Source organism: Ambystoma mexicanum, chromosome 4q, assembly GCF_040938575.1.
Source record: "Ambystoma mexicanum isolate Mex_15411 chromosome 4q, UKY_AmexF1_1, whole genome shotgun sequence".
NCBI classification, from domain to species: Eukaryota; Metazoa; Chordata; class Amphibia; order Caudata; family Ambystomatidae; genus Ambystoma; species Ambystoma mexicanum.
The window spans coordinates 530,398,995-530,412,539 of NC_090928.1; the positions used below are offsets into that span (position 1 = coordinate 530,398,995).

Genomic DNA, 13,545 nt, shown 5'->3' on the forward strand with positions numbered 1-13,545 from the left:
CATTACACATCATCCAGACATGCATTCATACATTGCATGTTAACAATGAAAATATTGCAAATATTGTAAAGAGACTTTCAATTTCTATTTTTTTGGTCAAGACATGCATCCAGACATGCATTCATATATTGCATGTTAACAATGAAAATATTGCAAATATTGTAAAGAGACTTTCAATTTCTATTTTTTTGGTCAAAAAGCACTAAAATTTTAGTTGTTTTCGCCCAACGTGGGGCTCGAACCCACAACCCTGAGATTAAGAGTCTCATGCTCTACCGACTGAGCTAGCCGGGCTCCTTTGGATGCCTATAGTTTTCTTCCCTATCCCTGCACTGCCGTTTTCCACAGATAGGATGCTGTGTAATCATAGGCTCTGGTGGAGTTTGGAAAGAAAATACACATCAGCCAGAGGCAGAAATAGTCTAAGAAAGTATCAAACACAATTACCAGTAAATATCAGAACGCATTGAAGAATATCAGGAAATAGCCTATTAAACCTGTGTGGAAAAAAGTCTTATTTGTGTTTTCTCCACTTTATTTTATAGTAAGATGATGCATACTTTTTCTTTTACAGTGAATACATTAAGGTATGGTATTGCCCCATTACACATCATCCAGACATGCATTCATATATTGCATGTTAACAATGAAAATATTGCAAATATTGTAAAGAGACTTTCAATTTCTATTTTTTTGGTCAAAAAGCACTAAAATTTTAGTTGTTTTCGCCCAACGTGGGGCTCGAACCCACGACCCTGAGATTAAGAGTCTCATGCTCTACCAACTGAGCTAGCCGGGCTCCTTTGGATGCCTATAGTTTTCTTCCCTATCCCTGCACTGCCGGTTTCCACAGATAGGATGCTGTGCAATCATAGGCTCTGGTGGAGTTTGGAAAGAAAATACACATCAGCCAGAGGCAGAAATAGTCTAAGAAAGTATCAAACACAATTACCAGTCAATATCAGAACGCTTTGAAGAATATCAGGAAATAGCTGACTGAACCTGTGTGAAAAAATGTCTTATTTGTGTTTTCTCCACTTTATTTTATAGTAAGATGATGCATACTTTTTCTTTTACAGTGAATACATTAAGGTATGGTATTGCCCCATTACACATCATCCAGACATGCATTCATACATTGCATGTTAACAATGAAAATATTGCAAATATTGTAAAGAGACTTTCAATTTCTATTTTTTTGGTCAAGACATGCATCCAGACATGCATTCATATATTGCATGTTAACAATGAAAATATTGCAAATATTGTAAAGAGACTTTCAATTTCTATTTTTTTGGTCAAAAAGCACTAAAATTTTAGTTGTTTTCTCCCAACGTGGGGCTCGAACCCACAACCCTGAGATTAAGAGTCTCATGCTCTACCGACTGAGCTAGCCGGGCTCCTTTGCATGCCTATAGTTTTCTTCCCTATCCCTGCACTGCCGGTTTCCACAGATAGGATGCTGTGTAATCATAGGCTCTGGTGGAGTTTGGAAAGAAAATACACATCAGCCAGAGGCAGAAATAGTCTAAGAAAGTATCAAACACAATTACCAGTCAATATCAGAACGCTTTGAAGAATATAAAGAAATAGCTGACTGAACCTGTGTGAAAAAAAGTCTTATTTGTGTTTTCTCCACTTTATTTTATAATAAGATGATACATACTTTTTATTTTACAGTGAATACATTAAGGTATGGTATTGCCCCATTACACATCATCCAGACATGCATTCATATATTGCATGTTAACAATGAAAATATTGCAAATATTGTAAAGAGACTTTCAATTTCTATTTTTTTGGTCACAAAGCACTACAATTTTAGTTGTTTTCGCCCAACGTGGGGCTCGAACCCACGACCCTGAGATTAAGAGTCTCATGCTCTACCAACTGAACTAGCCAGGCTCCTTTGGATGCCTATAGTTTTCTTCCCTATCCCTGCACTGCCGCTTTCCACAGATAGGATGCTGTGTAATCATAGGCTCTGGTGGAGTTTGGAAAGAAAATACACATCAACCAGAGGCAGAAATAGTCTAAGAAAGTATCAAACACAATTACCAGTCAATATCAGAATGCATTGAAGAATATCAGGAAATAGCCGATTAAACTGTGTGGAAAAAAGTCTTATTTGTGTTTTCTCCACTTTATTTTATAGTAAGATGATGCATACTTTTTCTTTTACAGTGAATACATTAAGGTATGGTATTGCCCCATTACACATCATCCAGACATGCATTCATACATTGCATGTTAACAATGAAAATATTGCAAATATTGTAAAGAGACTTTCAATTTCTATTTTTTTGGTCAAGACATGCATCCAGACATGCATTCATATATTGCATGTTAACAATGAAAATATTGCAAATATTGTAAAGAGACTTTCAATTTCTATTTTTTTGGTCAAAAAGCACTAAAATTATAGTTGTTTTTGCCCAACGTGGGGCTCGAACCCACGACCCTGAGATTAAGAGTCTCATGCTCTACCGACTGAGCTAGCCGGGCTCCTTTGGATGCCTATAGTTTTCTTCCCTATCCCTGCACTGCCGTTTTCCACAGATAGGATGCTGTGTAATCATAGGCTCTGGTGGAGTTTGGAAAGAAAATACACATCAGCCAGAGGCAGAAATAGTCTAAGAAAGTATCAAACACAATTACCAGTCAATATCAGAACGCATTGAAGAATATCAGGAAATAGCCGATTAAACCTTTGTGGAAAAAAGTCTTATTTGTGTTTTCTCCACTTTATTTTATAATAAGATGATACATACTTTTTATTTTACAGTGAATACATTAAGGTATGGTATTGCCCCATTACACATCATCCAGACATGCATTCATATATTGCATGTTAACAATGAAAATATTGCAAATATTGTAAAGAGACTTTCAATTTCTATTTTTTTGGTCAAAAAGCACTACAATTTTAGTTGTTTTTGCCCAACGTGGGGCTCGAACCCGCAACCCTGAGATTAAGAGTCTCATGCTCTACCAACTGAACTAGCCAGGCTCCTTTGGATGCCTATAGTTTTCTTCCCTATCCCTGCACTGCCGCTTTCCACAGATAGGATGCTGTGTAATCATAGGCTCTGGTGGAGTTTGGAAAGAAAATACACATCAGCCAGAGGCAGAAATAGTCTAAGAAAGTATCAACCACAATTACCAGTCAATATCAGAACGCATTGAAGAATATCAGGAAATAGCCGATTAAACTGTGTGGAAAAAAGTCTTATTTGTGTTTTCTCCACTTTGTTTTATAGTAAGATGATGCATACTTTTTCTTTTACAGTGAATACATTAAGGTATGGTATTGCCCCATTACACATCATCCAGACATGCATTCATACATTGCATGTTAACAATGAAAATATTGCAAATATTGTAAAGAGACTTTCAATTTCTATTTTTTTGGTCAAGACTAACCTAATATCTATCTCCCGTCAATACAAAAACGCAGTCTGTCTGGCTAAGAAAAACTCATACAACGATCGTATCGCCAACTCCAAATCAAGCATGAAGGAACTCTTCTCCATCCTAAAGGAACTTGAGTCACCTATTGCCATACCAGACACCTGCACTAAAGATCAGACCTGGTGTTCTGACATCCAATATGCTCTAACTAATAAAATTACTACCCTCCAAAACAAAATTCAACTTAAAAAAGACTTGCTTAAACTCCCTACACTGTCACCACCTAAGGCGATCCACATGCCTCAACATACCAAATTCTCCTTCACCAAAACTTCCACACTCGAGATTGAAAAAATCATCCTCACCCTCAAACCATCCAACTGCAAAGGTGACATCTGCCCAGCACAGCTAATAAAAGACGCTGCCAGAGACCTATCACCATTTATCTCCAAACTTATCAATGCATCCTTCTCCACAGGCATCATCCCAGCTAACCTAAAACAATCCTGGGTGCTCCCGTTGCTTAAAAAGCAAACTTTAGATCCTCTCATCCCCACCAATTACCGTCCAATCACCACAGTTCCGTTTCTGCTAAAGATCCTGGACAAAGTGGCCTATATACAGATTCAAAACTACCTTGAACTGCACAAACTACTAGGATCTAGACAATCTGGCTTCCGCCCACTACACGGAACGGAAACAGCCCTGATTGACTTAAAGGCCCAAATAGACGAACTGAGAGATCAGGGTAAGACAGCCCTCCTCCTCCTACTAGATCTCTCAGCTGCGTTTGATCTTGTGGACCACAAAGTCCTCTGCAAACACCTGGACGTTGCCGCTCACTTCTCCACCCAAGCCATCAGTTGGATAGAATCCTTTCTGAGTGAGAGAACTATGAGAGTCTTTTCCCCTTCGGCAGCAGCTGACCCTATACCCACTACTTGTGGTGTCCCTCAGGGATCCTGCGTCTCTCCGACCCTTTACAATATATTCACCAAACCTCTGTTCGATGATTTGGACAATCTCGGTATCACCTACACTAACTATGCAGATGATACACAGATTCTCTTCCCACTTTCTGGGGATCACAGTGAGGATGGGGAGTTGGTGAATAGAGTGTATCTCATCATTCAGGCATGGATGGCCACTCACGGTCTTTGCCTGAATGATGATAAGACAGAGTTGATCATTCTGGGCACACAAGCCAATATTAACAAATTGGGCCCAGATTACTCAGCCTTCAGCATAGACGGAAATGTCATTAAAGTCTCGAGGGAAGTAAAAACACTTGGTTTTTATCTCGACTCTACCCTGTCCTTCACTAAACAGGTAAACTCCCTAGCCTCCACCACTGCTTACACCTGTAAATTGATCAGAGCAGGCAAGCCCTTCCTGTCCAATACCAGCTGCCTAATCCTGGCTAGAGCCTTAATTCTTTCCCGACTTGATTACTGTAATGCCCTATACAGTAGCGCCAATAAAGCCACTACCCTAAGACTTCAAACTCTACAAAATAATGCTCTCAGAGCTGCATTAGGAATAAGAAAGAGGGAGCATATCTCCTCGACTAGGCGGCAACATAAATGGCTTTCTACTGAGAATAAAATCCAGCTAAAAATGATCTCATTAACCCATAAGGCCTTAAATAATGCTGCTCCTAGCTACTTGATGGACAAAATAAAAAGAAAAACTTCCAATAGACCCATGAGACTCGCCAACTCCAATTGTTTGGCAGTACCTAGATTCAGACTTGCCAAAATTGGTGGCGTTTGCTTCCCTGTGAAAGCTGCTAACCTGTGGAACGCCCTGCCACCTAACCTTAGAGCTGACCAACCCTTCCCCCATTTCAGAAGGAACCTTATCAAACACATTATCGCCAACAATGACTTAACACCCGAACACTCACAAGCGTAGTCCTACCTAATGCACCCGACGCGACATCAACCTTTATGTTTATTACTGCTAATCATGTATATTGTTAACTGTACATTCATGTAAATACGGCAACCCTTTATCTGTACATTCTAGTAATTTGTGTAATATGGCGTAATATTGTAAATTCATTTATATAACATTGTAACATTGTAAGCTTCGCATATACTTGTTGCTGCGCCCGGTAACCTAAGGGTCTGGTGCGCAATATAAATAAATAAACAAACAAACAAACAAACAAGACATGCATCCAGACATGCATTCATATATTGCATGTTAACAATGAAAATATTGCAAATATTGTAAAGAGACTTTCAATTTCTATTTTTTTGGTCAAAAAGCACTAAAATTTTAGTTGTTTTCGCCCAACGTGGGGCTCGAACCCACGACCCTGAGATTAAGAGTCTCATGCTCTACCGACTGAGCTAGCCGGGCTCCTTTGGATGCCTATAGTTTTCTTCCCTATCCCTGCACTGCCGTTTTCCACAGATAGGATGCTGTGTAATCATAGGTTCTGGTGGAGTTTGGAAAGAAAATACACATCAGCCAGAGGCAGAAATAGTCTAAGAAAGTATCAAACACAATTACCAGTCAATATCAGAACGCATTGAAGAATATCAGGAAATAGCCGATTAAACCTGTGTGAAAAAAAGTCTTATTTGTGTTTTCTCCACTTTATTTTACAGTACGATGATACATACTTTTTCTTTTACAGTGAATACATTAAGGTGTGGTATTGCCCCATTACACATCATCCAGACATGCATTCATATATTGCATGTTAACAATCAAAATATTGCAAATATTGTAAAGAGACTTTCAATTTCTATTTTTTTGGTCAAAAAGCACTAAAATTTTAGTTGTTTTCGCCAACGTGGGGCTCGAACCCACGACCCTGAGATTAAGAGTCTCATGCTCTACCTACTGAGCTAGCCGGGCTCCTTTGGATGCCTGTAGTTTTCTTCCCTATCCCTGCACTGCCGCTTTCCACAGATAGGATGCTGTGTAATCATAGGCTCTGGTGGAGTTTGGAAAGAAAATACACATCAGCCAGAGGCAGAAATAGTCTAAGAAAGTATCAAACACAATTACCAGTCAATATCAGAACGCATTGAAGAATATCAGGAAATAGCCGATTAAACCTGTGTGGAAAAAAGTCTTATTTGTGTTTTCTCCACTTTATTTTATAGTAAGATGATACATACTTTTTATTTTACAGTGAATACATTAAGCTATGGTATTGCCCCATTACACATCATCCAGACATGCATTCATATATTGCATGTTAACAATGAAAATATTGCAAATATTGTAAAGAGACTTTCAATTTCTATTTTTTTGGTCAAAAAGCACTACAATTTTAGTTGTTTTCGCCCAACGTGGGGCTCGAACCCACGACCCTGAGATTAAGAGTCTCATGCTCTACCAACTGAACTAGCCAGGCTCCTTTGGATGCCTATAGTTTTCTTCCCTATCCCTGCACTGCCGCTTTCCACAGATAGGATGCTGTGTAATCATAGGCTCTGGTGGAGTTTGGAAAGAAAATACACATCAGCCAGAGGCAGAAATAGTCTAAGAAAGTATCAAACACAATTACCAGTCAATATCAGAATGCATTGAAGAATATCAGGAAATAGCCGATTAAACTGTGTGGAAAAAAGTCTTATTTGTGTTTTCTCCACTTTATTTTATAGTAAGATGATGCATACTTTTTCTTTTACAGTGAATACATTAAGGTATGGTATTGCCCCATTACACATCATCCAGACATGCATTCATACATTGCATGTTAACAATGAAAATATTGCAAATATTGTGAAGAGACTTTCAATTTCTATTTTTTTGGTCAAAAAGCACTAACATTTTCGTTGTTTTCACCCAACGTGGGGCTCGAACCCACGACCCTGAGATTAAGAGTCTCATGCTCTACCGACTGAGCTAGCCGGGCTCCTTTGGATGCCTATAGTTTTCTTCCCTATCCCTGCACTGCCGGTTTACACAGATAGGATGCTGTGTAATCATAGGCTCTGGTGGAGTTTGGAAAGAAAATACACATCAGCCAGAGGCAGAAATAGTCTAAGAAAGTATCAAACACAATTACCAGTCAATATCAGAACGCTTTGAAGAATATAAGGAAATAGCTGACTGAACCTGTGTGAAAAAAAGTCTTATTTGTGTTTTCTCCACTTTATTTTATAATAAGATGATACATACTTTTTATTTTACAGTGAATACATTAAGGTATGGTATTGCCCCATTACACATCATCCAGACATGCATTCATATATTGCATGTTAACAATGAAAATATTGCAAATATTGTAAAGAGACTTTCAATTTCTATTTTTTTGGTCAAAAAGCACTACAATTTTAGTTTTTTTCGCCCAACGTGGGGCTCGAACCCACGACCCTGAGATTAAGAGTCTCATGCTCTACCAACTGAACTAGCCAGGCTCCTTTGGATGCCTATAGTTTTCTTCCCTATCCCTGCACTGCCGCTTTCCACAGATAGGATTCTGTGTAATCATAGGCTCTGGTGGAGTTTGGAAAGAAAATACACATCAGCCAGAGGCAGACATAGTCTAAGAAAGTATCAAACACAATTACCAGTCAATATCAGAACGCATTGAAGAATATCAGGAAATAGCCGATTAAACCTGTGTGGAAAAAAGTCTTATTTGTGTTTTCTCCACTTTATTTTATAGTAAGATGATACATACTTTTTCTTTTACAGTGAATACATTAAGGTATGGTATTGCCCCATTACACATCATCCAGACATGCATTCATATATTGCATGTTAACAATCAAAATATTGCAAATATTGTAAAGAGACTTTCAATTTCTATTTTTTTGGTCAAAAAGCACTACAATTTTAGTTGTTTTCGCCCAACGTGGGGCTCGAACCCACGACCCTGAGATTAAGAGTCTCATGCTCTACCGACTGAGCTAGCCGGGCTCCTTTGGATGCCTATAGTTTTCTTCCCTATCCCTGCACTGCCGTTTTCCACAGATAGGATGCTGTGTAATCATAGGTTCTGGTGGAGTTTGGAAAGAAAATACACATCAGCCAGAGGCAGAAATAGTCTAAGAAAGTATCAAACACAATTACCAGTCAATATCAGAACGCATTGAAGAATATCAGGAAATAGCCGATTAAACCTGTGTGAAAAAAAGTCTTATTTGTGTTTTCTCCACTTTATTTTACAGTACGATGATACATACTTTTTCTTTTACAGTGAATACATTAAGGTGTGGTATTGCCCCATTACACATCATCCAGACATGCATTCATATATTGCATGTTAACAATCAAAATATTGCAAATATTGTAAAGAGACTTTCAATTTCTATTTTTTTGGTCAAAAAGCACTAAAATTTTAGTTGTTTTCGCCAACGTGGGGCTCGAACCCACGACCCTGAGATTAAGAGTCTCATGCTCTACCTACTGAGCTAGCCGGGCTCCTTTGGATGCCTGTAGTTTTCTTCCCTATCCCTGCACTGCCGCTTTCCACAGATAGGATGCTGTGTAATCATAGGCTCTGGTGGAGTTTGGAAAGAAAATACACATCAGCCAGAGGCAGAAATAGTCTAAGAAAGTATCAAACACAATTACCAGTCAATATCAGAACGCATTGAAGAATATCAGGAAATAGCCGATTAAACCTGTGTGGAAAAAAGTCTTATTTGTGTTTTCTCCACTTTATTTTATAGTAAGATGATACATACTTTTTATTTTACAGTGAATACATTAAGCTATGGTATTGCCCCATTACACATCATCCAGACATGCATTCATATATTGCATGTTAACAATGAAAATATTGCAAATATTGTAAAGAGACTTTCAATTTCTATTTTTTTGGTCAAAAAGCACTACAATTTTAGTTGTTTTCGCCCAACGTGGGGCTCGAACCCACGACCCTGAGATTAAGAGTCTCATGCTCTACCAACTGAACTAGCCAGGCTCCTTTGGATGCCTATAGTTTTCTTCCCTATCCCTGCACTGCCGCTTTCCACAGATAGGATGCTGTGTAATCATAGGCTCTGGTGGAGTTTGGAAAGAAAATACACATCAGCCAGAGGCAGAAATAGTCTAAGAAAGTATCAAACACAATTACCAGTCAATATCAGAATGCATTGAAGAATATCAGGAAATAGCCGATTAAACTGTGTGGAAAAAAGTCTTATTTGTGTTTTCTCCACTTTATTTTATAGTAAGATGATGCATACTTTTTCTTTTACAGTGAATACATTAAGGTATGGTATTGCCCCATTACACATCATCCAGACATGCATTCATACATTGCATGTTAACAATGAAAATATTGCAAATATTGTGAAGAGACTTTCAATTTCTATTTTTTTGGTCAAAAAGCACTAACATTTTCGTTGTTTTCACCCAACGTGGGGCTCGAACCCACGACCCTGAGATTAAGAGTCTCATGCTCTACCGACTGAGCTAGCCGGGCTCCTTTGGATGCCTATAGTTTTCTTCCCTATCCCTGCACTGCCGGTTTACACAGATAGGATGCTGTGTAATCATAGGCTCTGGTGGAGTTTGGAAAGAAAATACACATCAGCCAGAGGCAGAAATAGTCTAAGAAAGTATCAAACACAATTACCAGTCAATATCAGAACGCTTTGAAGAATATAAGGAAATAGCTGACTGAACCTGTGTGAAAAAAAGTCTTATTTGTGTTTTCTCCACTTTATTTTATAATAAGATGATACATACTTTTTATTTTACAGTGAATACATTAAGGTATGGTATTGCCCCATTACACATCATCCAGACATGCATTCATATATTGCATGTTAACAATGAAAATATTGCAAATATTGTAAAGAGACTTTCAATTTCTATTTTTTTGGTCAAAAAGCACTACAATTTTAGTTTTTTTCGCCCAACGTGGGGCTCGAACCCACGACCCTGAGATTAAGAGTCTCATGCTCTACCAACTGAACTAGCCAGGCTCCTTTGGATGCCTATAGTTTTCTTCCCTATCCCTGCACTGCCGCTTTCCACAGATAGGATTCTGTGTAATCATAGGCTCTGGTGGAGTTTGGAAAGAAAATACACATCAGCCAGAGGCAGACATAGTCTAAGAAAGTATCAAACACAATTACCAGTCAATATCAGAACGCATTGAAGAATATCAGGAAATAGCCGATTAAACCTGTGTGGAAAAAAGTCTTATTTGTGTTTTCTCCACTTTATTTTATAGTAAGATGATACATACTTTTTCTTTTACAGTGAATACATTAAGGTATGGTATTGCCCCATTACACATCATCCAGACATGCATTCATATATTGCATGTTAACAATGAAAATATTGCAAAGAGACTTTCAATTTCTATTTTTTTGGTCAAAAAGCACCGCAATTTTAGTTGTTTTCGCCCAACGTGGGGCTCGAACCCACGACCCTGAGATTAAGAATCTCATGCTCTACCTACTGAGCTAACCGGGCTCCTTTGGATGCATGTAGTTTTCTTCCCTATCCCTGCACTGCCGCTTTCCACAGATAGGATGCTGTGTAATCATAGGCTCTGGTGGAGTTTGGAAAGAAAATACACATCAGCCAGAGGCAGAAATAGTCTAAGAAAGTATCAAACACAATTACCAGTCAATATCAGAACGCATTGAAGAATATCAGGAAATAGCCGATTAAACCTGTGTGGAAAAAAGTCTTATTTGTGTTTTCTCCACTTTATTTTATAGTAAGATGATACATACTTTTTATTTTACAGTGAATACATTAAGCTATGGTATTGCCCCATTACACATCATCCAGACATGCATTCATATATTGCATGTTAACAATGAAAATATTGCAAATATTGTAAAGAGACTTTCAATTTCTATTTTTTTGGTCAAAAAGCACTACAATTTTAGTTGTTTTCGCCCAACGTGGGGCTCGAACCCACGACCCTGAGATTAAGAGTCTCATGCTCTACCAACTGAACTAGCCAGGCTCCTTTGGATGCCTATAGTTTTCTTCCCTATCCCTGCACTGCCGCTTTCCACAGATAGGATGCTGTGTAATCATAGGCTCTGGTGGAGTTTGGAAAGAAAATACACATCAGCCAGAGGCAGAAATAGTCTAAGAAAGTATCAAACACAATTACCAGTCAATATCAGAATGCATTGAAGAATATCAGGAAATAGCCGATTAAACTGTGTGGAAAAAAGTCTTATTTGTGTTTTCTCCACTTTATTTTATAGTAAGATGATGCATACTTTTTCTTTTACAGTGAATACATTAAGGTATGGTATTGCCCCATTACACATCATCCAGACATGCATTCATACATTGCATGTTAACAATGAAAATATTGCAAATATTGTGAAGAGACTTTCAATTTCTATTTTTTTGGTCAAAAAGCACTAAAATTTTAGTTGTTTTCACCCAACGTGGGGCTCGAACCCACGACCCTGAGATTAAGAGTCTCATGCTCTACCGACTGAGCTAGCCGGGCTCCTTTGGATGCCTATAGTTTTCTTCCCTATCCCTGCACTGCCGGTTTACACAGATAGGATGCTGTGTAATCATAGGCTCTGGTGGAGTTTGGAAAGAAAATACACATCAGCCAGAGGCAGAAATAGTCTAAGAAAGTATCAAACACAATTACCAGTCAATATCAGAACGCTTTGAAGAATATAAGGAAATAGCTGACTGAACCTGTGTGAAAAAAAGTCTTATTTGTGTTTTCTCCACTTTATTTTATAATAAGATGATACATACTTTTTATTTTACAGTGAATACATTAAGGTATGGTATTGCCCCATTACACATCATCCAGACATGCATTCATATATTGCATGTTAACAATGAAAATATTGCAAATATTGTAAAGAGACTTTCAATTTCTATTTTTTTGGTCAAAAAGCACTACAATTTTAGTTTTTTTCGCCCAACGTGGGGCTCGAACCCACGACCCTGAGATTAAGAGTCTCATGCTCTACCAACTGAACTAGCCAGGCTCCTTTGGATGCCTATAGTTTTCTTCCCTATCCCTGCACTGCCGCTTTCCACAGATAGGATTCTGTGTAATCATAGGCTCTGGTGGAGTTTGGAAAGAAAATACACATCAGCCAGAGGCAGACATAGTCTAAGAAAGTATCAAACACAATTACCAGTCAATATCAGAACGCATTGAAGAATATCAGGAAATAGCCGATTAAACCTGTGTGGAAAAAAGTCTTATTTGTGTTTTCTCCACTTTATTTTATAGTAAGATGATACATACTTTTTCTTTTACAGTGAATACATTAAGGTATGGTATTGCCCCATTACACATCATCCAGACATGCATTCATATATTGCATGTTAACAATGAAAATATTGCAAAGAGACTTTCAATTTCTATTTTTTTGGTCAAAAAGCACCGCAATTTTAGTTGTTTTCGCCCAACGTGGGGCTCGAACCCACGACCCTGAGATTAAGAATCTCATGCTCTACCTACTGAGCTAACCGGGCTCCTTTGGATGCATGTAGTTTTCTTCCCTATCCCTGCACTGCCGCTTTCCACAGATAGGATGCTGTGTAATCATAGGCTCTGGTGGAGTTTGGAAAGAAAATACACATCAGCCAGAGGCAGAAATAGTCTAAGAAAGTATCAAACACAATTACCAGTCAATATCAGAACGCATTGAAGAATATCAGGAAATAGCCGATTAAACCTGTGTGGAAAAAAGTCTTATTTGTGTTTTCTCCACTTTATTTTATAGTAAGATGATACATACTTTTTATTTTACAGTGAATACATTAAGCTATGGTATTGCCCCATTACACATCATCCAGACATGCATTCATATATTGCATGTTAACAATGAAAATATTGCAAATATTGTAAAGAGACTTTCAATTTCTATTTTTTTGGTCAAAAAGCACTACAATTTTAGTTGTTTTCGCCCAACGTGGGGCTCAAACCCACGACCCTGAGATTAAGAGTCTCATGCTCTACCAACTGAACTAGCCAGGCTCCTTTGGATGCCTATAGTTTTCTTCCCTATCCCTGCACTGCCGCTTTCCACAGATAGGATGCTGTGTAATCATAGGCTCTGGTGGAGTTTGGAAAGAAAATACACATCAGCCAGAGGCAGAAATAGTCTAAGAAAGTATCAAACACAATTACCAGTCAATATCAGAATGCATTGAAGAATATCAGGAAATAGCCGATTAAACTGTGTGGAAAAA

At 38.2% G+C, this 13,545-nt stretch overlaps 2 non-coding genes across 2 annotated transcripts; both read right to left on the bottom strand.

The window, feature by feature from the left end:
- Positions 1-726: 726 nt before the first annotated feature.
- On the bottom strand, positions 727-799 carry TRNAK-CUU (transfer RNA lysine (anticodon CUU)). The gene has a single exon. It is a non-coding gene; the product is annotated as a tRNA-Lys (tRNA).
- A 1,633-nt stretch (positions 800-2,432) lies between these two features.
- TRNAK-CUU (transfer RNA lysine (anticodon CUU)) lies at positions 2,433-2,505 on the bottom strand. The gene has a single exon. It is a non-coding gene; the product is annotated as a tRNA-Lys (tRNA).
- Positions 2,506-13,545: the final 11,040 nt, after the last annotated feature.